Below are 27,498 nucleotides of genomic sequence, written 5' to 3'. Positions count from 1 at the left end.
ATAACACCGCTTCACAAATCCCCTCAGATCTGCACACAGCTTTGGAAGTTCTTGCAGCACAGGTCTGCACTCCCACCCAGGATAAATCACTGCAAAGTGCCATGTCCCCAACAGGGGGCTGTTAATTAGTTTTAAAGGCTCCTGCAGTTCCTCTAGTGCCTCAAGGAAGTATACAAACCCAACAATATACAAAAATACCTTTTTTTTTATGGTCAGCACAGGCTGAGATTTTATGAGCTTCCCGTGGTTGTATGAAAGTTAAGCTATATGCAAATGTACAAAGGGAAGGTTGTTAAAATTGACTGGGATAAATGCCTTGTTTATCTTGCACTTGGAATGCAGCAGAACTCCATTTAATTGGAAGGGAAAGGAGGTGAAACAGGATGTGCATTAGGCTTCAAGTCCTAGGGCAGGACAGAACATCTCTGCACCTCCAGATTTATTCCACCTTGTACCCACCCCAGTTTTGGCGCTCCCTGTTGTATTCCCAGAGAGTACAATTTTATCATAGTGTACTAGGGATAGTCAGAGAATTTCAGCATCATAGAGCTGGTATGGAGCTTAAAGAAAGGGTATCTTCTCTTTCCCTTCATATTACCCATAAAGAAAATGAGATCCACAAGAGCTGGCTTAAAAAGAGTCATGACAGCCCTCATTGCTGCAGAGTAGAGTCAATGAAGACCCTAGATATGATTGTTTACCAAGGTCAAAACATTGTGGATTTGATTCCCAATTGAACAAATATTTATTATTAATCTACTAAAGACAAGGGACTGTATTCTAACAACCATAGCTCTCAGAGAACTTATTTGCAAACTTTTCTTCTTGCTATGATAAAATGCTGTCTCAAGGAGACATATAGCCTTTAGTCATATAGACTTTCTTCTCTTCCACATGTCAATAAGACAACATCTAACATTCCCCAGAGGGCGGGGCATTACTACTGCACAGCTAATGTATGGTGAGTGCTTGCTACATACTCAGTACCAGAGTAAGAACTATATAATTCTTCCCTGCCCACCCCTCCAAAAAAAAAAAATCCAAATACAGTAGGTACCATGATTACCTGTCCTACTTTATGAAGAATGTACCTAAAGCATAGATAGTTTAATTGTCTGGTAAATAAATGGTAGAAGAATACAAAGAACCCTTATTTTCTGATTCTAGAGTCTGAATTTCAAATATCCACACAATACCACCTTCCATAATAATTTAAGCACCTGTGTATTGACTAAAGAGGGTTTTTGTTTGTTTGTTTGTTTGTTATTTTGTTTTTATATGAGAGTCCTTAAATCTGTAGCAGGGACCACTACTTGGTCAGAGAAAACAGTTCTGATTCCTCGAAAGAACAGAATTCCAGAATCTTAAAAAAATATATATAAAAAAGAGATATGTGAATAAATATATAAATGTATTAAAACAGCTAAATGTAGATAACTAAATGCCAAAACAAAGGCTAAGATTAGCTTTTGGGTCAATAGATGAGATAAAACGATAGTTGATATATACTCACATCTGCTCTTACCTGATTTACAGTCACCCTGACCACAGTCTTCTTTCTCCTTGGTCAATTCTCCCAAAGATCTGCATTCTCCTAATGCTCATCCATTGTCCACAAAGCCTCAAAACCTACTCTTTTTCATATTTATGGTTATGGAGTTTACCTCCTTAGGGAATATCAGACAACTTAGAGAACTCAATGCTTTCAGGTAACATAAAAACATAATTCCAAATGTCTCTAATTACCAAAAAGTTTTCCTTTATATTTCTTTCCAACAGTGATGTGGATGGCCATTTCCCTACTATGTTTTCCTAATCTACCTGTATACTACTACTGATTCATCAGTCTTAGCAGATTTTTTTCTGTTATTTTTAAAAGAAAATGGAGACAAGACATACAGTTACCTAATGCAATTTCTAAAATATTAAACATCTGAGAGGGTATTAGTATTTTGACCTCAGGTACACAGTATATTCTTTTAAAAATTTTCAGATGATTATTAGGATTATTAAGTCAGATCAAAGGGCAGAAAGGTGGATTCTTTGGGGGATGAGCTGGAGTGCTATGAGCAGAGTGAGCAGATGGGCATCAGGTGAACTGATTCCCCAGGAAATGAGGAAAACTACAAACAAATGGGGAAAAGTTGGGTATCTATGAGACGGAGATAGCAACATTGACCATTTGGATAACCAAATTATACCACATCACCAAGATGCATGTCACATAGACACATAAATGCCATACAACTTAAGGTATTATTTTAAAGAATAAATATATACTGTTCTAAAATCATATGTAATTAAACATGTCACTGACCTCTGTGGTGACTTTAGAGTAGCGGACTCTCTTAGCTGAAAAACAAAAGAAGATTAAAAATCTCAACTCAGGAATATATTTTAAATATATGATAAACAAATAAATAATGCCATTAATAAATAATGTGTTCCTGAAAATAAGTAAGGAAAGCCCTAACATAATAAGAGACAAATGCACTAGGAACAGGAACAAGTGTTTTAAAAATAAGAAATATAACATGGCTAATAAACATGTGAGAGGATGTTTAACATCTCTAAAAAATAAGAAAGAAAAGCATATAAAAAATGGGTATTCTATTTGCTATCAAATTGTTTCAAGGTTGGTAATGGTGCAATGAGGCAGGCTTTTTCAAATGCTTCTATTAGGAGAATAAAATAACAGTGTTCCTTGTAAATCAGTTTGGTTCCGCATTTCACGATCGTTAAACATATTTCTGCTGTTTTACCAAATGATTCCATTTCTCAGAATCTATCTTAAAGGAAAAAAATCATTTCAATGTACAAAAAGATGGTCACACTATTTATAATAGCAAAATGAAAATGGAAACACTCTGCATGTCCAATAAAGAGGTGTGGTCACTCTATTTCAGAATATTCATGTAAAGAAATATAGCAGATCTGTTCCCAAAGAATAGTCGAAAGACTTTATATAGTCAATTATCAAAAAGAAATAGGAAAAAAGATTATAAAAACATATTACCAGTGACTTGTAGTCAAAGAAAGAAGGAAACTTGTTTTTTAAAAAAGTAGTTAATAAACATACTTTGGACAATTTAGTTATCATGCCACAAACTTTTTTTTTTGTAACGCAAAGGAAATATAGAACTATAAAGACTTGACAAATGTAAAGCAATCTTTTCTGTGAGAACAGGATACCTGTTTAGACTTGACTAAAATTTTGCATCTAGTTATGTGTAGACAATAATATATACCTATAACCTCTAATAATTAGACTGTGAACCTTCTATCTGGAACAAGGACTATGTGCCATTCAGATCACTGAAAAAGACAAGTTGGATAGGCAGGAGGCATGGCCAGATGATTGAATTGTGGCCCCTACCTCAGACTGCACAGCCAAACTAGGGTCACAAGGAGCCACACAGCTCAAATGGTGCATTTGTATGAAGGAGAAAAAGCCACCTGTTCCTCCAGACTCTTTATTGCCATCTTCCAGAAAACACCCTTTGGTTGTAACTACACAAGTAAATGGCGCCCCCGGAGTTGCAGTGTACAACCATTGTAACTTTACGTGGCAGCCTTGAGCCATGTAACAGGATGACAGAGTGATTACTAAGAAGATCAGACGGCACTTAGAGGATGGGTCTAGAAGAGACAGATGTGGGCAGGCAGTGAGGAATGAGAAGCTACCTCCCACTCCCAACCTGCACTGCCCTGCTCCCCTTAGTGATATAGGAGAAATCCATTCCTAGAAGAGCAGGAATATGATCATGTGTGACCATCCTATGGAGTGGCCTGTGGTGAGAGACCATGAGGGATGCCCCATGACAGGGCATGAGGGAAATGAGGGGACTCTAAGTTCATCATTCAGAAATGTGCAGTTAGAATACAGCAAAATTCTAGTCTATAAAATTAGGGAGAAAATTCCTCCCTTGTAAGTTTGTTGTTAGGTTCAATGTTCATGCATTTGTCCAGGCATACACATATATCACTTAGCAGATGATAAATGCTTAAAAATGGTAATAATTATATTAAAAACAGCTTTATTCCAGTAACATTTTAGCAAATTCTAGAGAAACTCCTACTGCAGTTTTAAATATCCCTCCTGCTCTGTTAGAAGTCATGTAGATAAAACTCCCACTGCATTGATAACCAGTTCCACCATTACTAGCTACAGAGTAAATCTCTCAAGTTCTCTGGACCTTCATTTCTTCAACTGTAAAGTAGAAGTGAGTATAAACATAGTAATGCTGTCCCTTCCCAGTAAGATCCTACCTACAGAATGAGTCTACACAGTGTAAAGATCAACATATATGTAAAGGATAGTGTGTGTTTGCAGGTGCATGCATGTCTCATGTTTCTTCTTAACATCCCCTGTTTGTTTTTATTAGCAGTAAACACCTCAGAAAAATGTAGAAGGAGCTTGCATGCTTTGTTTTCAAACAAAAATTGTACTTAGGAAACTGTTCTATTTTCTTCCCTTTTCCAGGAGGAAGAAGAACCCCAACAAGAGAGCAGTAAGCAGCAGACAAGTCCCGGAGTTCTTGGGAGCTGGGATAAAGTAACAACAAAAGGGGAATGAAAAAACTGTCCACAGTTCAAAATCTGAAGGAAATTCCATTCCTTTAACAGTATCCAGCTGTCCCCTGGGAGCCATTTCCTGGTGACTCCTGAGAAGCTTCATTGAACTTGGTAAATATAGCCTTGGAGCTGACTGAGTATTTCTACAGAAAATACTAGCTAAGTATTTCAGTTTTAACCAAGAGGAAGGGAAAGGAGAAGGAGGAGGAGGAGGAGGAGGAGGAGGAGAGAGGGAGAAAGAGAGAGAGAGAGAGAGAGAGAGAGAGGAGAGAGAGAGAGAAACCATTCCTAAGCACATTGTTTGGACAGATAGATACTGTGTTGATTATGTCATGATTTCTGTATGGATCCATGAGTTCCTGCATTTTAATTAAGACTGTAGTTTTTCGGGGCGCCTGGGTGGCTCAGTCAGTTAAGCGTCTGGCTTCGGCTCAGGTCATGATCTCGCTGTCTGTGGGTTCGAGCCCCACGTCAGGCTCTGTGCTGACAGCTCAGAGCCTGGAGCCTGTTTCAGATTCTATGTCTCCCTCTTCCTCTGACCCTCCTCTGTTCATGCTCTCTCTCTCTTTCTGTCTCAAAAATAAATGAATGTTAAAAAAAATTTTTTTAAAGACTAGTTTTTCTGCTTACTTGCCTTGTGTAATACCAAGTGAATGTGACTAGGATTCATCACTCATCTGCCTCTTACTTTAATAAAAATGCCAAAGTCTTGAAATCAGAGTGAAAGCATGTGGAAGCACTGGTTTTGTAAGTAAAAAGTTAGAAGAAAGTCAGCCAATGTTAGCAACTTCATTTTCTAGAGGATCTTTGGGATGTTGGCACTTCTCTCCCTTACTCTATTTTATGGATTCAGAAATCAAAGGGTGCCAGATTAAAAAAAAAGTTTATTTGGTCTGGATATTCACCTGTTAGCACAGATTCCATCTAAAAAAAGTATTTGCACAGATTCTTCCTCTTCTTCCTATGCTTATTTTTGATGTAAATGACTAGCTAACATTGAGCCTCATTAACTCTAAAATATGTGAACCTTGTCTTTTTTTTCTGTTTTCAACATTCAAAAAAGTGTTTCATAAATCATAAAAAAATTATTTCTAGTAAGACTAACCTTGCAGCATGAAGCTGATTTGGAGGCACAGACATCCACATTCCATCATTCCATACATTAACAATAAACATAAAGGCAAATGTTATTGCACTTTTTCATTATATATGAAGGAAGCATTTTATAATTCCAAAGTTCAGTACAGTATAATAATATCACTCAGGTATTAATTTCTTTCCTTTTCAAAGTTTTCTTAACTCTGCTTTTCCTAGAGATCCTCAAGAAACTTACAGGAGTACTTATTTCTTAATGAGAGTGTCAGGTGGCATAATTTTTCTGTATCATGGAGGGAAGACTATGCCAATATGGGACTTGGATGCCCCATATGAGTTGGTGGTTCAGAGGTCAGGAAAATTGGGGAAGGAAGTAATTGCAGAATCTGGAAGATGTTAAGACTGCTCTATCATCTAAACTGGTCAACACTTGGTCTTCCTTAATTTAACCCTACCCCACCCCCATACCAAGTCACACACCAATTCATATGACCTCCGAAATTCAAGCTCTGATGTTGTAGTCCTTTTTCTAAATCTTTGGGGACCAGCATTGGCTACCTACTATCATTTCCTCAAGCCTGTATTATTTGAACTAATGTTTAATGCCTTTCATCATTTTTCCTCTTCCAACCTATATCCTTCCCAATTATTCTTCAATATGAACCCTCACCATGAACTACTTAGAGTTTCCACTGATTTCAAATGAGAGACAGTTCCCTACTTTAAATTCCAGAAAGCCATGCACAGAGTAGCAATTCACAAGGGGAGAGAGATGCCAAAGCACAGGTATTAAATTAGATTATACATTGTCTAAAGAGAACCTTTAATTTTTAGTGGCTTTAACCACTAATCTAAAATATAATTTCATACTTGATACTTTACAATTGTGAATTCCATGGTGTGCACCTAAGCATGTTTCAGGGGGAGTTTGAAGAGCATTGCCATGTTCTACTTTCAGCTGCTGAATGACTGAAACACCAACAAATTACTGAGCACTTGCAATGTCTCTAACTCTTAGCTAAGCCTTGTATTTAATATTCATTGTGAGTCAGTGAGATAAGGCAACAATTATTCTCATTTTACAGATGAGAAAGCTCAGTACCAATGAGGCTAAGTGACCTACCCAAGGACAAACAACCAGTAAATGAATCAAGATTCCAATTTAGATTTGGCTTTGTCGAGGTGGGATTCCTGGAGGAGGTGGTCTGAATTTCAGTTTGAATCAAAGCCTACTGATCACTCAGACTTCTGAAAATTTGGTTATTTACTAGCATACTACCCTTGTCACCTATAAATTATACATGTAGATTGTAACTCAGTTAATTTCAACACTCCAGCACAAACCCATCCTTCTCTCCTTCTTAGTTGGAAACACTGGCAAACTTCATGAAGTCAGGGAATAAAACTATGCTACTAATCATTTATATCTTAGGTCCAGCACAGTACCTGGCACATGGGCAGAGATCAAGGACTCTTAAGTGAATAAAGAAAAGCAAGTCCTAGGATCAGGTTTGCACTAATGTTTCTGGGGATCCTAAAGAAGTGGACAAGCCAACTCATCCAAGGGCACCAAGCAAGTCAAGCAAGACTTTTCTGGATACTTATGTATGCAGCCTCAAACCAGGTGCTAAGTCTGTATTAAGATAAGTCTAGAGGAGGCAGATGTTAGGTATCTGTCCTCAAAATTCAGAATCTGATCTGGTTCCATCTTCAAAAGCATTTCTTATATGTTATACCAAGCCACCAATGATGTAAATAAAACATTCAGGTTTCTTGCAGAAATGTTACTCCACTATTCTTCATGCAATAATGCAGCACTCTGTAACAAGCTTTATAATGAGGCTATGAATTAAAGTGATGCATGGTTTTTCTGAGGTACAATATGCATCACAACAGCCTGTATTAACAATTTAAAACCATATAATGTGCTTTATAAGCTAATAAAGTAGCTGCCTCTAAATGATTTATCAAATATGAATAATGCATCCAGAAATAACTCACAGGAACAGGCCAGGCATCCTCCCCTCCTTTGCTCACTGACTTTCTCCACAGATGATACTGAGGACACATAGGAACTGAGTTACTGGGTTAGAGCCATCAGCCTCCTGTTCTGCTAGGAAGACTGCCTGATTTCTCTCCCAGAGCCTCCCTGCCTATTCTATTTCCAGTGTTCCAGCCTCCCTCTCTGCCTATCCCCATACTTACCTCTGTCTCTACCCCTTTCCCTCTAGAGTTCTCCCATTTTCAGTCTTCCTCAATCCTTCATTCATTCTGCTTCATTCAAGGGAGTCAAGGGACTATCCTAGGAAGTTGTCATGTAGGAACAGTTACATATAGATTATGCAGTCAGTAAATTAAGTACTCAGAAGGGAGAACTCTGAGGGCTCATAGCCCAGAAGAACAGTTATACATGCTTTCTAGGCTTCTAAGGTACATTAAACTTCCCAAACCCCTAAATACTAGCTAGATCATGCTCAAAATTTTGTCTTTTGAATACCACATTTATGAACTCTAATTTGTGATTACCTGAATACTCAAAGCATGGTGGATCCCTATCTGAGCATTTTTTGGGGGGAAACCTGATTTCAGAAATAAATATACATGTATACAAAACCAAAAACACAGAGGAAATATTTTCAAGAGAATATTACTTCTACCTAACAATGAGAACAAGCTAGCTCTTTGGGAACCCACTACACAGCCTACACAAATTAAGCAAAATACATTTCCAATAGTCACAAGCACTTGATAGTAGAACAAAAGACCCATGACTGCTATAATCCCTAATAGAGAAGCACAAAGAGAACAAACTCGCCATATGCTGGGATACTAAAGAAAAATACAAATTTCTACAAATTTATGAAATATATGTGGGGGCTGGCAAGACAGATTAGAATTCTAAGGAGCCCTAGCCATAGACTAAGGCTGCATCCACACAAAAGCTCATTCCAGTACCAAATTAAAAGGGGTAATGTGCCAAAGACCTATTAGCAAAGCTGAGAGAAATCACTTTTCCACAAGAATACTGTAGCTGTCTTCTGAAAGTTAAAATGAGGCAGTAAAGAGATCTCTATAGGCACAGGAAACAGGAGGTGGATAGGAAGTAGATAACAAAGAAAATTTTTCAGCAACCCAAAAGCTTAGACCTAGTCTGTAAAGTACAGGGAGATCTCCTAGCATTCAGAAAGCTGGACACTTGTCTATAAAGCATAAAAAAGATCTCTGGAATATCTCTAGTGCTCATACCCCAAGTCCTTCCAAAGGAAAACTCCTGATATGGCCCACACAATTTTGAAATTAGAGATAATCTAAATCAATTAAACCTACAGTCATGCCCAGACCCAAGTCATCAAAAAGTTAAATTCACTCAAGATTTCTTCTCCAATATTAGCTTATCAGAAGAAGTGGAATGCCCTCTTTTAGAGTCAGACATCATTTATCTCAATTTCTACTATTCTTCTACACAAAATGACTATTAGCATTCAATAAAAAATTTCAAGGCATATGATGAAGAAAGTGAATGCACCTCATACTCAGAGAGAAAACATTCAAGAAATGGCCTAGATGGAATTAACAGACAGGGAAACTAAAATAATTACGCTGGGTTTTCCACTTCTGGTTATGGTGAAATGATTTTTACCAGACTATCTCTCCTGCCGTAACAGCTATAAAACTGGGTCTAGTTGCTACATGTTATTCAGGGAGTGGAAAATAGGTAGTACAAGACTAAATCTAAGAGAGGAGGAACTCATGAGCTGAGCTCCTTGATCACTTGCTTGGGGAAAATATCCCTACTTGGGCAAAAATTGATGCAGATCTAGTAGAGTAAGACTGTCCTATTGAAATTAAGAAGAAATCAGAATTTGAAGCTGCTGAAATGTATCAAATCTGTGGATTGGAATATTGGGGGAATGGAGGCTGTGAAGAGAAGGGGTTCAGAATTGTCCACAAGTCTGTGGTTGATGACTGGTTATATGTGATCAGGAAGAGACCAACCAAGACTTCCTGAGAGCAGCCACTATGAGGTTGAGACCTGAACAGAGATACTACGGGTTGATCACTATTGGGGGAAAGGAATGTTGAGGGATGTTGAAGTACTTGCTGAGCCAGTAGGGAGAGTTCTCATCAACAAATTCTTTTTTTTTTTTATTATATGAAATTTATTGTCAAATTAGTTTCCATACAACACCCAGTGCTCATCCCAAAAGATGCCCTCTTCAATGCCCATCACCTATCCTCCCCTCCCTCCCACCCCCATCAATCCTCAGTTTGTTCTCAGTTTTTAAGAGTCTCTTATGCTTTGGCTCTCTCCCACTCTAACCTCTTTTTTTTTCTTCCCCTCCCCCATGGGTTTCTGTTAAGTTTCTCAGGATCCACATAACAGTGAAAACATATGGTATCTGTCTTCTCTGTATGGCTTATTTCATTAGCATCACACTCTCCAGTTCCATCCACGTTGCTACAAAGGGCCATATTTCATTCTTTCTCATTGCCACGTAGTACTCCATTGTGTATATAAACCACAATTTCTTTACCCATTCATCAGTTGATGGACATTTAGGCTTTTTCCACAATTTGGCTATTGTTGAGAGTCTGCTCTAAACATTGGGGTACAAGTGCCCCTATGCATCAGCACTCCTGTATTCCTTGGGTAAATTCCTATCAGTGCTACTGCTGGGTCATAGGGTAGGTCTATTTTTAATTTTTTGAGGAACCTCCACACTGTTTTCCAGAGTGGCTGCACCAGTTTGCATTCCCACCAACAGTGCAAGAGGGTTCCCATTTCTCCACATCCTCTCCAGCATCTATAGTCTCCTGATTTGTTCATTTTGGCCACTCTGACTGGTGTGAGGTGATATCTGAGTGTGGTTTTGATTTGTATTTCCCTGATGAGGAGCGATGTTGAGCATCTTTTCATGTGCCTGTTGGCCATCCGGATGTCTTCTTTAGAGAAGTGTCTATTTATGTTTTCTGATCATTTCTTCACTGGATTATTTGTTTTTTGGGTGTGTACTTTGGTGAGCTCTTTATAGATTTTGGATACTAGCCCTTTGTCCGATATGTCATTTGCAAATATCTTTTCCCATTCCGTTGGTTGCCTTTCAGTTTTGTTGATTGTTTCCTTTGCTGTGCAGAAGCTTTTTATCTTCATAAGGTCCCAATAGTTCATTTTTGCTTTTAATTCCCTTGCCTTTGGGGATGTGTCAAGTAAGAAATTGCTGTGGCTGAGGTCAGAGAGGTCTTTTCCTGCTTTCTCCTCTAGGGTTTTGATGGTTTCCTGTCTCACATTCAAGTCCTTTATCCATTTTGAGTTAACGTTTGTGAATGGTGTAAGAAAGTGGTCTAGTTTCATTCTTCTGCATGTTGCTGTCCAGTTCTCCCAGCACCATTTGTTAAAGAGACTGTCTTTTTTCCACTGGATATTCTTTCCTGTTTTGTCAGAGATTAGTTGGCCATACTTTTGTGGGTTTAATTCTGGGGTTTCTATTCTATTCCATTGGTCTATGCATCTTTTTATGCCAATACCATGCTGTCTTGATGATTACAGCTTTATAGTAGAGGCTAAAGTCTGGGATTGTGATGCCTCCTGCTTTGGTCTTCTTCAAAATTACTTTGGCTATTCAGGGCCTTTTGTGGTTCCATATGAATTTTAGGATTGCTTGTTCTAGCTTCGAGAAGAATGCTGGTGCAATTTTGATTGGGATTGCATTGAATGTGTAGATAGCTTTGGGTAGTATTGACATTTTAACAATATTTATTCTTCCAACCCATGAGCACAGAATGTTTTCCCATTTCTTTATCTTCTTCAACTTCCTTCATAAGCTTTCTATATTTTTCAGCATACAGATCTTGTACATCTTTGGTTAGAGTTATTCCTAAGTATTTTATGCTTCTTGGTGCAATTGTGAATGGGATCAGTTTCTTTATTTGTCTTTCTGTTGCTTCATTATTAGTGTATAAGAATGCAATTGATTTGTGTACATTGATTTTGTATCCTGCAACTTTGCTGAATTCATGTATCAGTTCTAGCAGACTTTTGGTGGAGTCTATTGGATTTTCCATGTATAATATCATGTCCTCTGCAAAAAGTGAAAGCTTGACTTCATCTTTGCCAATTTTGATGCCTTTTATTTCCTTTTGTTGTCTGATTGCTGATGCTAGCACTTCCAACACTATGTTAAACAACAGCGATAAGAGTGGACATCCCTGTCATGTTCCTGATCTCAGGGGGAAAGCTCTCAGTTTTTCCCCATTGATGATGATATTAGCTGTGGGCTTTTCATAAATGGCTTTTATGATGTTTAAGTATGTTCCTTCTACCCAAACTTTCTCGAGGGTTTTTATTAAGAACGGATGCTGACTTTTGTCAAATGCTTTTCTGCATCGATTGACAGGATCCTATGGTTCTTATCTTTTCTTTTATTAATGTGATGTATCACATTGATTGATTTGCGAATGTTGAACCAGCCCTGCATCCCAGGAATGAATCCCACTTGATCATGGTGAATAATTCTTTTTATATGCTGTTGAATTCGATTTGCTAGTATCTTGTTGAGAAGTTTTGCATCCATATTCATCAGGGATATTGGCCTGTAGTTCTCATTTCGCTGGGTCTCTGTCTGGTTTGGAAATCAAAGTAATGCTGTCTTCATAGAATGAGTCTGGAAGTTTTCCTTCCCTTTCTGTTTTTTGGAATAGCTTGAGAAGGATAGGTATTATCTCTGTCTAAATGTCTGGTAGAATTCCCCAGGGAAGCCATCTGGTCTTGGACTCTTATTTGTTGGGAGATTTTTGATAACTGATTCAATTTCTTTGCCGGTTATGGGTCTGTTCAAGCTTTCCATTTCCTCCTGTTTGAGTTTTGGAAGTGTGTGGGTGTTTAGGAATTTGTCCATTTCTTCCAGGTTGTCCAGTTTGTTGGAATATAATTTTTCATAGTATTCCCTGATAATTGCTTGTATTTCTGAGGGATTGGTTGTCATAATTCCATTTTCATTCAGGATTTTATCTATTTGGGTCATCTCCCTTTTCTTTTTGAGAAGCCTGGCTAGAGGTTTGTCAATTTTGTTTATTTTTTCAAAAAACCAACGCTTGGTTTCATTGATCTGCTCTACAGTTTTTTTAGATTCTATATTGTTTATTTCTGCTCTGATCATTATTATTTCTCTTCTTCTGCTGGGTTTAGGCTGTCATTGCTGTTCTGCTTCTATTTCCTTTAGGTGTGCTGTTAGATTTTGTATTTGGGATTTTTCTTATTTCTTGGGTTAGGCCTGGATTGCAATATAGTTTCCTCTCAGGACTGCCTTTGCTGCATCCCAAAGCATTTGGATTGTTGTATTTTCATTTTCGTTTGTTTCCATATATTTTTTAATTTCTTCTCTAATTGCCTGGTTGACCCATTCATTCTTTAGTAGGGTGTTCTTTAACCTCCATGCTTTTGGAGGTTTTCCAGACTTTTTCCTGTGGTTGATTTCAAGCTTCATAGCATTGTGGTCTGAAAGTGTGCATGGTATATCTCAATTCTTGTATACTTATCTCATCAACAAATTCTTAACAGCCATAGCAGTCAGCTAAAATAACAGAAAGGCTACTGCTTATGAGTAAAAGTCACCAATTAGAGTAAGACTTGCCCTATACCCAATGTGAAGAATATTAAAACCAGGAAAACACAAAGAAACAAAAACAAACCCCCAAACCAATAAACAAAAGAACACTAAAACCAAAAGTTAACAAGCCCCCAGGGGGGAAAAAAGACCCCCAGGGGAAATGGAATTTGAAGGTTATCTCATCAAATTTGAGAGGCTTGGGAAATACTATGAGCATTCCACAGATCTACATCAACAAATCAAAGACAAGCCTATTTATTTAAGGTAATCAACCTTTCCTGGCACTGAAGTCTGAAACCAGAACACATTGTGCAGTCATGTTTCTATACACCAAAAATAAACAGTCCCAAAAGAAAATTAATAAATTAATTCTATGGACAATAGATCTAAAAGTATAAAATACATAGGAGTAAATTTAACTAAACAGGAAAAAACTTGCATGTGGAAAATGTTTAAAAAATAAATGAAAGACTACCTAAAATAATTGGAAGACATCTCGTATTCATGAAATGGAAGACTCAGTAATGTTAAGATTTCAATACTATCCAAGGTGATTAGCAGATTCAATGCAAATAATATCAAAATTCCAATGGCCTTTTTTTTTTTGAAGAAATGGAAAAGATGATCTTCAAATTCATACAGAGCTAAAGGGGTTTTAAATAGCTAAATTAATATTGAAAAGAACAAAGCTGGCTAACTCATACTTTCTCATTCTAAAACCTACTAGAAAGCAACAGTTGTAAAACAAAAAACAGTGTGGTCCTGACATAAGGATTGGAAGAGAGAAAAAATGCAATAGAATTTAGAGTCTGTAAGTATGCCAATATACCTACTACCAAATGATTTTCAATGACGGTCTCTTCAACAGATGGTACTGGGACAACTGAATAACCATATATAAAAGAGAGAAGTTGGACCCTAGCTCACACCATATATACAAGTAGTTCTAAATGGATCATAACTTAATTTGATGGACTAAAATGAAGCCACTGAAAGATAATAGAGATAAATCTTCATGACCTTAGATCTGGCAATCAGTTGTGTGTGTGTGTGTGTGTGTGTGTGTGTGTGTGTGTGTGTGTGTACACATGCATAAGAGAAAAAAACAGATAAATAAGACTTCATCAAAATTAAAAATGTTGGGGATGCCTGGGTGGGTCATTGGGTAGGGTGTCCAACTTCAGCTTAGGTCATGATCTCACTGTTCATGGGCTCAAGCCCCACATCGGGCTCTGTGCTGACAGCTCAGAGCCTGGAGCCCACTTCAAATTTCTCTGTCTTCTCTCTCTCTGCCCCTCCCTGCTTTTGTGCTTGCTTGCTCTCACTCTCTCTCCCTTCCTCTCCCTCTCAAAAATAAATGAATACAGAATGAAAAACCTACATAACCTATAAGAATATTGGCAAATCATATATCCTATAAGGGTCTATTACCCAGAATATGTCTTAAACTCAACAACAAAAAGACAACCTAATTTAAAAATTGACAAAGGACTTGAATTGACATTTCTCCAAAGAAGATATTCAAAAGCCCAGGAAACATATGAAAAGATGCTCAACACCATTAGTAATTAGGCTAATACAAATAAGTGGTACAGAGGTACCACTTCATACCCACAATGATAGCAATAATAAAAAGATGGAAAATAATAACAAGTGTTGGCAAGGATGTGGAGAAATTGGAACATTTTTACATTACTGGAAGGAATGCAAAAAGGATCAGCTGCAGTGGGGGAAAAAAACATTTGGTGGTTCCTTAAAAAGTTAAGTACAGAATTATTGTATAATCCCATAATTCTAATCCTAGGCATATACCACTTAAAATTAAAAACAAACAGGTCTTTAAACAAGTTCATGTGCATGCATGTTTGCAGCATTCTATTCAAAACAGCCAGGAAGTGTAAACAGCTCATATGTTGACCAATGGATTAATAGATAAATAATTGTGTGCCCCCCCACACACACAATGGGATGTTATGCAACCAAAAAGAGGGATGAAGTACTGACATATGTTACCACCTGGAGGTACCTGAAAATCTTTATGCCAAATGAAAGAAGCCAAACAAAAAAAAGGACAAATATTGTATGGTTCCATTTATATGAACTATCCAGAATAAATAAACCCACAGAGACAGAACACAGATTTGTCGTTGCCAGGGCCTGGGTGAGGGAAGGATGAGGAGAGACTGTTAAATGGGTAAGTGATGGAGATATTCTAAAAGCAGATAAAAATGGCAGTTGGGCAACATCGTGAATGTAATAAATACCTCTGAATTTTTCACTTTAAAGTGATCAATTTTGTTACATGAATTTCACCTCAATATTTATTAAAAATTACACAAAGCAAAAAATAGAACTCAAGGGAAATATAAAGAAATTTTATACTGGGAATATAAATACATCTACAATTTCAACAATCCATAACTGAACATTTATACCAAATATCATTAAGGACAGAGGATGTAGGAATAAACAAAAACAATAAATGTTGTTCAACTAACCTGACTAAATTGGAGTTTAAAGAGCATTACACTCCCATACCAAAAAACACACATTAATTTAAAAGGAACATGTAGCATTAAGATAAACAATATGCTGAGCCATAGAATAAGCTTAATAAATATTATGTAATTGTAATCAGAACATGTTCTGACCACATGGTATTTAGTTAAAAATCAGTAACAATAAGATCATGAAGAAAATTTTCAAGTATTGTGAAATTAAACCTACAGAATTTCAAATAATCCATGAGTAAAACATAATATCATAAGGGAAAGTAGAGAACATTTCAAAGTAAATGATAATGAAAACATAGACTATCAAAATATATGAAATGCAGTGAAGTATTAATTATAATGAATTTTATAGATTTAAATGCTTATGTTAGAAAAGGGAAGTGAAAAATTAATATTCCAGTGTGTTCAAGTAGCAAAAGAAGAATAAAGTAAGTCCAAAGTAAGAAGAAAACTGGTAATAATAAAAGCAAAAATGAATAAAAAATGGATGGGGCACCTGGGTGGCTTAGTCATTGGGCATCTGACTTCAGTTCAGGTCATGATCTCCCCATTCGTGGGTTTGAGCCCCACTTCAGGCTCTGTGCTGACAGCTCAGAGCCTGAAGCCTGCTTCAGATCCTGTGTCTCCCTTTCTCTTTGCCCCTCCCCTACTCATGCGCTTGCTCTCTCTCTCTCTCAAAAATGAATAAACATTTTTAAAAATTAAAAAAAAAAATTAAACTGTATAAAAAATGGAGAAATGGTATGGACACCAGTAAATTTAAAGCTGTTTCTTTGAAAAATTAATAACATTGATAAAACCCAAGATGACTAATCAAGGAACACAAGACAAAATTCAAATTATTAATATTAGGAATGCACAAAGAAAACGTTATTATAGATCCTACAAAGACTAACATGATAAAGGAGATATTATAAACAACTCTATGGCAATATTTTCAATACTTTATATAAAGTTAATAAATTTCTTCAAAAACAAGTGATACAAGTAGAACTTAACTTTAATAGCTCTATTGCTATTAAAATAATTAAATCATAACCATAAACATTCCCATAATAGAAATCTCCAGGCCTGCATGGCTTTACCCACGGATTTTATTAAGCATTTAAGGAAGAATAACGCCAATCTTACACAAGTTCTCTTGGAAATAGATGGGAATAATTCCCAGTCTTAGGAGGCTAGCATAATTCCAATGTTGAAAAGAAATTCTAAAAACTAAGTCAGTCAGAGAAAGACAAATATCACATGATAACTCATATGTGAAATTTAAGAAACAAAACAAACAAGCAAAAGGAAAAAAGAGAGAAAGAGACAAACCAAGAAACAGACTCCTAACTACAGAGAACAAACTACTGATTACCAGAGGGGAGGGAGAGAGGAGAATGGGTGAAATCGGTGACAGGGATTAAGGAGGGCACTTGTTGTGAGAGCACCTGATATTGTATGAAATTATTGAATCACTATATTGTACACCTGAAACTAACATTGCACCGCATGTTAATTACACTGGAACTAAAACAAAGAAATTTAGGGGCACCTGGGTGGCTCAACCAGTTAAGTGTTTGACTATTGGTTTCAACTGAAGTCATAATCACACGGTTTGGGAGTTCCAGTCCTGAGTGGGGTTGTGTGCTGACAACATGGAGCCTGTTTGGGATTCTCTATCGCTCCCTCTCTCTCTGCCCCTCCCCTGCTCATGCTGTCTCGCTAAAAACATACAAATAAACTTAAAGAATCAATAAAAGAATTACTGATCAATACCTCATATAACTCGGATATCTGACATAATATCAACAAACTGAAAAATTATATTAGACTACTGCTATTTACAAAATTATCAAAAAACAACAAAACCCTAGGAATAGACCTAATGAAATATGTGCAAGACCTCTTTTATTTTTTTTTAACATTTATTTATTGCTGAGAGACAGAGCATGAGCAGGGGAGGGGCAGAGAGAGAGGGAGACAGACAATGTGAAACAGGCTCCAGGTTCTGAGCTGTCAGCACAGAGCCTGACATGGGGCTTGCATCCACAAACCATGAGATCATGACATGAGTGGAAGTTGGACACTTAACCGACTGAGCCACCCAGGCACCCCAGATGTGCAAGACCTCTTAATTGAAAACTACCAAACACTGGTGAGGGAAATTTAAAGACTTATATAACTGGGGCGTTGGGTCATGTTTAAGATTAGAAGATTAAATATTGTTAAGATGTCAATTCTCATTAAATTTCTATAGATACAACTCAACTTCAGTGAAAGCCCCACCAAGCTTTGGCTGTTGAAGAAACTGACAGGATGATCAGAAAATTTACATGGAAATGCATATTGTCCAAAATAGCCAAAAAATATCTTGGAAAAAATTAAAGGATTAGTACTACATGATTTCAGATTAATATAAATCCCTGATAATACAGTGTGGCATTGGTCTAAAATCAATAAAAGAGAGTTCACAATCATTCATAAATATTCAGTCAATTGATTTTTTACCAAAGCCAAGTCAATTAAATAGGAAAAAAGAAAAGCCTTGTAATAAAAATGAATGTCAAAACAACTGGAATTACATTTGTAAAGAAAAAAGTGTGACCCCTACTCCACTCCAAACAAAAAGGATGAATCATAGATTGAAACATTTTAAACCTAAATGCTAGAACAATGAAGTTTATGAAGGAAAAATTCCAAAGAATATCTTCATGACATTGGAATAAGATATCTTAAAAAGAAAATAAACCTCAAAGCACAAAACAAATAGAATTTTATTGAAGTTAAAATTTCTTCTCATTAAAATATAATATTAAAAAGTAAGAAAAAGCCACAGGTTTGAGGATGTTTTCACTTCCTCATATATAGATAGATAGATGGATAGATATATGGGTATAGACATAGATGGACCTTGTATGAAGATTATGTAAAGAACTCCTACAAATAAATCAACAACAGAGAAGATAAACTAATGTAAACAAAAATGAAGAAAAAGATTTGGACACTCCACAAATGAAGACATGTGGTCCCCCACCAGCCCCACCCATCACCCCCACAACCACCAGAGCCCCCCTCCAGGGATGACAGAGGGCTGGAGACGGAGGGCTGGTGGAGGGTTCTAATGAACCAGGAGAGCGGGGGCAGAAAAGATCTGCCAGACCAACGCTGCAGAGGGAATGGCCAATAAACACGAATAGGGGATTGGTCATCAATGAATGGAATTACAACCACCATACTTTTCACACCCAGTAGGATGACTGAAGTAAAACAGATAGGCAATATCAAATGTTGACAAACATGTGGAGCAGCCAGAGCTCTACTACTTTGCTAAGAATGTAAAATGGTATAATTATATTTAAATACTCCTCAGCAGTTTCTCAAAATAAACTTAGACATACATCTACCCTAACCCCAGTTAGTGCATCCCCTGGTATTTTCCCCAAATAGATTAATGCATAGGTAGATGGACGGGGACACACACACACACACACACACACACACACACACACACACACGCTTCTAATAAAGAATCTTCATTAGCAGTCTTTTTCATAATGACCCCAAACTGGACATACCCCAGTGTCTATCAAGAGGAGAAAGTATAAACCATTTGCAGCACATGCATATCATAGAGTACTAGTCAGTGATGAAAAGGAACAAACTGCTGATAATTGTAATGACATGAGTGGATTAGGAAACCTCATGCCAAGCCAGGGAAGCCAGACACAGCAGAGCACACACAGATTTATATTAAACCCAAGAACAGGCAGGACAGCCATGTGGTAATCAAAATAACAGTTTTGCCAGGGGTGTAAATGTGAAGATGACCAGAAGGAAGTACCAAGAAACTATCTGAGATGATGGAAATGTTTGCAATGTTTTGAGTAGTTGTTACACGCATGTATGAAACTGTCAAAATTTATGGAAATGAACATTTAAGATCTGTGCATTTTATATATAAATTATACTTCATTACAATATTACTTTGTCAAAAAGGAAAAGAAAGTAACAATAGAACAATAAACATGAAGGTGATAGTCGAACACCATTTACCTCACCATTTTGGAAAAAATTTCCCATAAGGTAGGGAGGGGAGAAGATAGAGAATATGAGGGCTTTTTTTTTTTTAACAGAAATAACACCACTTAGCATTTTATTTTATTTTATTTTATTATTTTTTTTCAATATATGAAGTTTATTGTCAAATTGGTTTCCATACAACACCCGGTGCTCATCCCAAAAGGTGCCCTCCTCAATACCCATCACCCACCCTCTCCTCCCTCCCACCTCCATCAACCCTCAGTTTGTTCTCAGTTTTTAAGAGTCTCTTATGCTTTGGCTCTCTCCCACTCTAACCTCTTTTTTTTTCCTTCCCCTCCCCCATGGGTTTCTGTTAAGTTTCTCAGGATCCACATAAGAGTGAAACCATATGGTATCTGTCTTTCTCTGTATGGCTTATTTCACTTAGCATAACACTCTCCAGTTCCATCCATGTTGTTACAAAGGGCCATATTTCATTCTTTCTCATTGCCATGTAGTATTCCATTGTGTATATAAACCACAATTTCTTTATCCATTCATCAGTTGATGGACATTTAGGCTCTTTCCATAATTTGGCTATTGTTGAGAGTGCATTTTAAATGGTCCATGTGGGCCATACAGTATTAACAGTAAACGGATTCCTACACTGAGCATCCACTAAGACCTTACCCACTTCACAAAGAAGAAAGAATAAAATCTTAAACAATTTGCTTAATGGCATGTAGCTTGTAGATAGTAAATCCAGGAATCCAGAACTCATGTCTGACTTCAGAGTCCTTGCTTTTACCACTACTTTGATATGCCTCCCCTCAACATCTTTTTTTCTTAAAACTGAAAAAACAGGTTTGAAACCCAACAGAAAAAAAAATGAGCCAAAACCAGCCAAAGGAACATAAGCTAAAATATCTGAAATGTTTCTAAAGAACCATTCAAACTAAGTTGGAAGGAGACAAATGCAAATTCAACAACAGTGAGCTCCCAGACAACATTCATACGAATAGCAAGAATTGGAAAGGTGCACGATGCCAGGTTCTTTTGAAGATGAGGCCAGACAAGGACTCAGGCACATTGATCATGTCAGTCCTCAGCCACCATGGAGAGTAATCAGAAGGGACTTCATGTGATTAAGCCTATGCCTTATGATGAATCACTTCCATTCCGAGGTACTCATCTCAGAGAAGCTCTATGAGGGGATCTGTACAAAGTATTTAATTGCAGTGGGGTATATGTATATGCATATCTTATTGTAAACACAAAGTTGAGGGATACTTAGCAGCAGAATGGGTAAGTAATATATTATGGATCCAGTGAAATCTATTATTGAAACAAAGAATTAAATAGAATACATTGCAATATAAATAGATTCCAAAATATACTTTTAAAGAATAATGTAAGAAATATAATGAGATTAAAGCACAATAATATATATGCAGTTTAAAGTCATCCATGCCAAACAACACTACCTAGTATACATATTTATGGATATGCATACCTTAGAATGGAGATCTAATGAGGAAGAGGGATATAAGCAGAGATCAAGACATCCCTTTAATCAATAATTATAGTTTTAGGTAACAAAAATATAAGAAACTGGATTTTAGCACCTGAGATTCAAATAGAAATCACTTTGCGGTTCAAGAAAATTTATTTATCCCACTACAACAAAAAAACTTTGGATCTAATTCTATGCAAATACATGTAGGACAGCCCTAGAGAGTGAATCACATACCCAAATCCAAAACCAAATCTTGAGCTCATATATCCATCTTGGGACCTAGACCCAAATAACTAAGTATCTATTGGGCACCTCCACCTGCATGTTGCATAGATAACCCCTATTTAGCATATTTCAGATGTAATCCTAATTTCCATCTCCAACACAAAGTCCTACGTTCACAGGTTGAATCTATCTTGTTACTCAAGCCATATAATTTTATGTGTGTGTTTGCATGTATTTGTGTGTATGTGCTACAGAGGTACATTTCTAAAGAAGGCTATCCTATAAGGCAAAATGGAAAGGAACCTGGAAATCTTTGTTACCCAACCAGAACTGCATTCCCATCTAATGATGGGATGTTCTATAAAAACACCAATATAGAGAAGGGGGTTAAGCATGGGTCGTATTCTCTTCCTTACTTAAAATGTTGAAGTGTTGGGGTGCCTGAATGGCTCAGTAGGTTAAGGTCTGACTCTGTTTTGGCTGAAGTCATGATCTCATGGTTCATGAATTTGAGCCCCACATCAGGCTCTGCATTGACCATGCACAGCCTGCTTGGATTCTGTCTCCCTCTCTCTCTGCCCCTCCCTGACTTGCTCTTTCTGTCTTCTCTCAAAATAAATAAATAAACCTAAAAAAATGTTCAAGTGTGAAGCTCAGTCTCTATAAACAGATTTGTTGTCACTGACTCAGGACAGACAATGCTAGGAGAAGGAGTTTTTTCTGTCTTCTGATTCCTTTCCTGGGATGGCTCTTCAGGCTGATGAATTACCTGAAAATAGCATTGCCCAGCATTCTACAACAAAATAAGTGAAATCATCACACACTTAGTGGCCAGAATATCCTCATTCAGTGTAGACATCACACCTCTGAGCATTGACCAGCTCAGAGTTGGTTTCGTTTTGGATTTCTATTGCAATTTTTACCTTCTAATGGATGACAATCTCACATATTAAGGTACTATCAACTTAAGGGCAATGACAGTCTGTGAAATAATGAATGGATGAATGAATGAATGAGTGAATGAATGGAGTCTATTATGCCCAATTTTATGACACATGTAAGACACAACAGGTCTTTCCCACTTACAGGGCACCTAAGAATAGTAAAAACAAGAAAGCAGAGAACAGAAGCAAGCACCAGGGGTGTGTGATATACAAAACTGGGTTGAAGAGAACATGGTACCTTTGGAAGGTTTTGAAAGAGGAAAGTCCTAAACCATTGCCTAAGTCATTGCTTCCGGTTGGGGAAGCAATGATAGGTTCTCATCAAGAGGAGAACTAACTGCTTTGAAGTGGCAATAGAGATTGTCTCATATGTTATCACTATAGTTCATATTGATTCATTCTCTGTAGTTGAATTATCTTTAAAAAATTTATGGTGCATTTTTATGGCAATAGCCAATCATGCATATCATTAGTGTGCATAGCAAGGAGTTTAAGACAAGAGGAGACTGATGGCTTTTCAATTATTGATGTAAATGAATTGCCAAGTGTAGCTAGTTTAAGAAATGCAATAAAGAGCAAAAGTCAAATCTCTGGCTCTGTGCACACACACACAACCACACTAAACAAACTCATATCTCATCTTAGCAGCAAGTGAAGAAGGCAATTAAGTTAGTTAAAATTTCAGACACCTCTGGAATTTTACATCGTGAAATTAACTTTAAAAAAAAACCCACCGTCAATGGCATTTAAAGGAGGGATACTCAGAATTTAAAACTGAGAAGCTTCAAAGGTCCTCACATCCAACTCTGCCCTAGGGAGAAATCCCTCCAGTGTCTCTAGGTGGGTGTCACTGATCTGATCAGAGACTAACTCTGACTAGAGACTGATGGCCAGTGTCTCTCACAGAACTGAAGTCACTTTATGAGGAAAGCAAGCTTACCAAATTAAGAAACAGATTATTTGTCCATATATAATGTGGTTTCACCACTGACTTTCTGGGTTTCCCTGAGCAAATCACTTATTCTCTCCAAATATTTTTTTCATCTTTAAAATAGAAATGAAAGTAGTATTACTATATGTAATTGCTTTAGGGACTTCAAAGGTAGCACATACTACAGAAGTTATTGGCAAACTGGGTTTATGTTATAGTTGTGCTTATAATAAGCACACTGATTCTGGTAACATCCATCTCTACCTTGGGGCCATGGCCACAAACTGGACCACATCACTATCTGTTATCCCAAAGTACCACAATGGATTCCTACTCTGCACACTCAGCACAGCACTCTATAACACCTAGTAACTCTCTTACTTGCTTTTAATAAATTCCATTCTCCATTGCCTCTATTACCATTCCAAAATCTAGCACAGTCCTCAATCCACCATCCAGCCCCATCTACTTTATATCTAGTAAACACTATTAGTTCCTATATCATGAAGAACTAAGATATGTCCCATCTCAACTTCTTGTGTGCCCATTAACAACAAACACATTTATATCCTTGCCTTTTCCTTCCAGTCTAGGAGGACACCTATTCAGAATCAACCATTGATGTGCTCTTTATATCAGCCCCTCCCCAAATCCAAAACCAAATCTTGAGCTCATATATCCATCTTGGGACCTAGACCCAAATAACTAAGTATCTATTGGGCACCTCCACCTGCATGTTGCATAGATAACCCCTATTTAGCATATTTCAGATGTAATCCTAATTTCCATCTCCAACACAAAGTCCTACGTTCACAGGTTGAATCTATCTTGTTACTCAAGCCATATAATTTTATGTCATTCTTGAGATATCCTTTTCCATATACCTGGTGTCCAATAGCAAAGTTGTATCAGTTTTTCCTTTTAAATTATTTGACTCCACTTATGATGAAATGGAAGAATTATCCTCTAAAGAAACTCCAGGAAGTAGCAACAGCTAGCGAACTGATCAAGAATGATTTAAGCAATATAATGGAACAAGAATTTAGAATAATAGTCATAAAATTAATCGCTGGGCTTGAAAAAGCATAGAGGACAGCAGAGAATCTATTGCTACAGAGATCAAGGGACTAAGAAATAGTCACAAGGAGCTTAAAAAATGCTATAAATGAGGTGCAAAATAAATGGAGGGGGCCATAGCATGGATTGAAGAGGCAGAGGAGAGAATAGGTGAATTAGCAGATAAAATTATGGAAAAAGAGGAAGCTAAGAAAAAGATTAAAACATCCAGGAGTATGAGGGGAGAATTAGAGAACAAAGTGATGCAATTGAATGGAATAATATCCGTATCATAGGAACTGCAGAAGAAGAAGAGAGAGAAAGGGGCTGAAGGTGTACTTGAACAAATCATAGCTGAGAACTTCCCTGATCTGGGGAAGGAAAAAGGCATTGAAATCCAAGAGGCACAGAGAACTCCCTTCAGACATAACTTGAATCAATCTTCTGCATGAAATATCATAGTGAAACTGGCAAAATACAAGGATAAAGAGAAAATTCTGAAAGCAGCTAGGGATAAACAGGCTCTAACTTACAAATATAGACACATAAGAATAGTAGCAGACCTATCTACTGAAACTTGGCAGGCCAGAAAGGAATGGCAGGAAGTCTTCAATGTGATGAACACAAAAGATATGCAGCTGAGAATCCTTTATCCAGGAAGTCTGTCATTCAGAATAGAAGGAGAGATAAAGACTTTGCCAAACAAACAAAAACTGAAGGAATTCATCACCACTAAACCAGCCCGACAAGAGATCCTAAGGGGGATTCTGTGAGTGAAATGTTGCAAGGACCACAAAGTACCAGAGACATCACTACAAGCATGAAACCTACAGACATCACAATGACTTTAAACCCATATCTTTCAATAATAACGCTGAATGTAAATGGACTAAATGCGCCAACCAAAAGAAATAGGGTATCAGAATGGATAAAAAAAATAAGACCCATCTATTTGCTATCTATAAGAGACTCATTTTAGACCTGAGGACACCTTCAGATTGAAAGTGAGGGGATGGAGAACTATCTATCATGCTACTGGAAGTCAAAAGAAAGCTGGAGTAGCCATACTTATATCAGACAAACTAGACTTTCGATTAAAGGCTGTAACAAGAGATGAAGAAGGACATTATATAATAATTACAGGGTCTATCCATCAGGAGGAGCTAACAATTATAAATGTCTATGTGCTGAATACAGGAGTCCCCAAATATATAAAACAATCACAAACATAAGCAACCTTATCGATAAGAATGTGGTAATTGCAGGGGACTTTAATACCCCACTTACAACAATGGATAGATCATCTAGACACAGGATCAATAAAGAAACAAGGGCCCTGAATGATACATTGGATCAGATGGACTTGACAGATATATTTAGAACTCTGCATCCCAAAGTAACAGAATGTACTTTCTTCTCAAGTGCACATGGAACATTCTCCAAGATAGATTACATACTGGATCACAAAATAACCCTTCATAAGTATAAAAGAATTGAGATCATATCATGCACACTTTCAGACCACAATGCTATGAAACTTGAAATCAACCATAGGGAAAAGTCTGCAAAACCTCCAAAAGCATGGAGGTTAAAGAATACCCTACTAAAGAATGAATGGGTCAACCAGGCAATTAGAGAAGAAATTTTTAAAAAATATGGAAACAAATGAAAATGAAATTACAACAATCCAAATGCTTTGGGATGCAGCAAAGGCAGTCCTGAGAGGAAAATATATTGTAATCCAGGCCTATCCCAAGAAACAAGAAAAATCCCAAATACAAAATCTAACAGCACACCTAAATGAAATAGAAGCAGAACAGCAAAGACACCCCAAACCCAGCAGAAGAAGAGAAATAATAAAGATCAGATCAGAAATAAACAATATAAAATCTAAAAAATCTGTAGAGCAGGTCAAGGAGACCAAGAGTTGGTTTTTCTGAAAAAATAAACAAAATTGATAAACCTCTAGCCAGGCTTCTCAAAAAGAAAAGGGAGATGACCCAAATAGAAAAAATCATGAATGAAAATGGAATTATCACAATGAATCCCTCAGAAATACAAGCAATTATCAGGGAATACTATGAAAAATTATATTCCAACAAACTGGACAACCTGGAAGAAATGGACAAACTCCTAAGCACCCACACACTTCCAAAACTCAAACAGGAAGAAATAGAAAATTTGAACACACCCATAACCAGCAAAGAAATTGAATCAGTTATCAAAAATCTCCCAACAAATAAGAGTCCAAGACCAGATGGCTTCCCTGGGGAATTCTACCAGACATTTAAAGCAGAGATAATACCTATCCTTCTCAAGCTGTTCCAAAAAACAGAAAGGGAAGGAAAACTTCCAGACTCATTCTATGAAGGCAGCATTACTTTGATTTCCAAACCAGACAGAGACCCAGCGAAATGAGAACTACAGGCCAATATCCCTGATGAATATGGATGCAAAACTTCTCAACAAGATACTAGCAAATCGAATTCAACAGCATATAAAAAGAATTATTCACCATGATCAAGTGGGATTCATTCCTGGGATGCAGGGCTGGTTCAACATTCGCAAATCAATCAATGTGATACATCACATTAATAAAAGAAAAGATAAGAACCATAGGATCCTGTCAATCGATGTAGAAAAAGCATTTGACAAATTTCAGCATCTTTTCTTAATAAAAACTCTCAAGAAAGTCAGGATAGTAGGAACATACTTAAGCATAATAAAAGCCATTTATGAAAAGCCCACAGCTAATATCATCATCAATGGGGAAAAACTGAGAGTTTTCCCCCTGAGATCAGGAACATGACAGGGATGTCCACTCTTATCGCTGTTGTTTAACATAGTGTTGGAAGTGCTAGCATCAGTAATCAGGTAACAAAAGGAAATTAAAGGCATCAGAATTGGCAAAGATGAAGTCACGCTTTGACTTTTCACAGATGACATGATATTATACATGGAAAACCCAACAGACTCCACCAAAAGTCTGCAAGAACTGATACATGAATTCAGCAAAGTTGCAGGATACAAA

General features: G+C 37.1%; 1 pseudogene; it reads left to right on the top strand.

Annotated features, from left to right (window-relative positions):
- LOC125162975 (E3 ubiquitin-protein ligase Mdm2-like) overlaps nucleotides 1-27,498 on the top strand; it is a 104,856-nt pseudogene that overhangs the window by 692 nt on the left and 76,666 nt on the right.

The sequence above is a fragment of the Prionailurus viverrinus genome, chromosome A3 (assembly GCF_022837055.1).
Source record: "Prionailurus viverrinus isolate Anna chromosome A3, UM_Priviv_1.0, whole genome shotgun sequence".
NCBI classification, from domain to species: domain Eukaryota; kingdom Metazoa; phylum Chordata; class Mammalia; order Carnivora; family Felidae; genus Prionailurus; species Prionailurus viverrinus.
The sequence above is the reverse complement of the archived record's forward strand: the minus strand, read 5'-3'. Positions and strand labels throughout refer to the sequence as shown.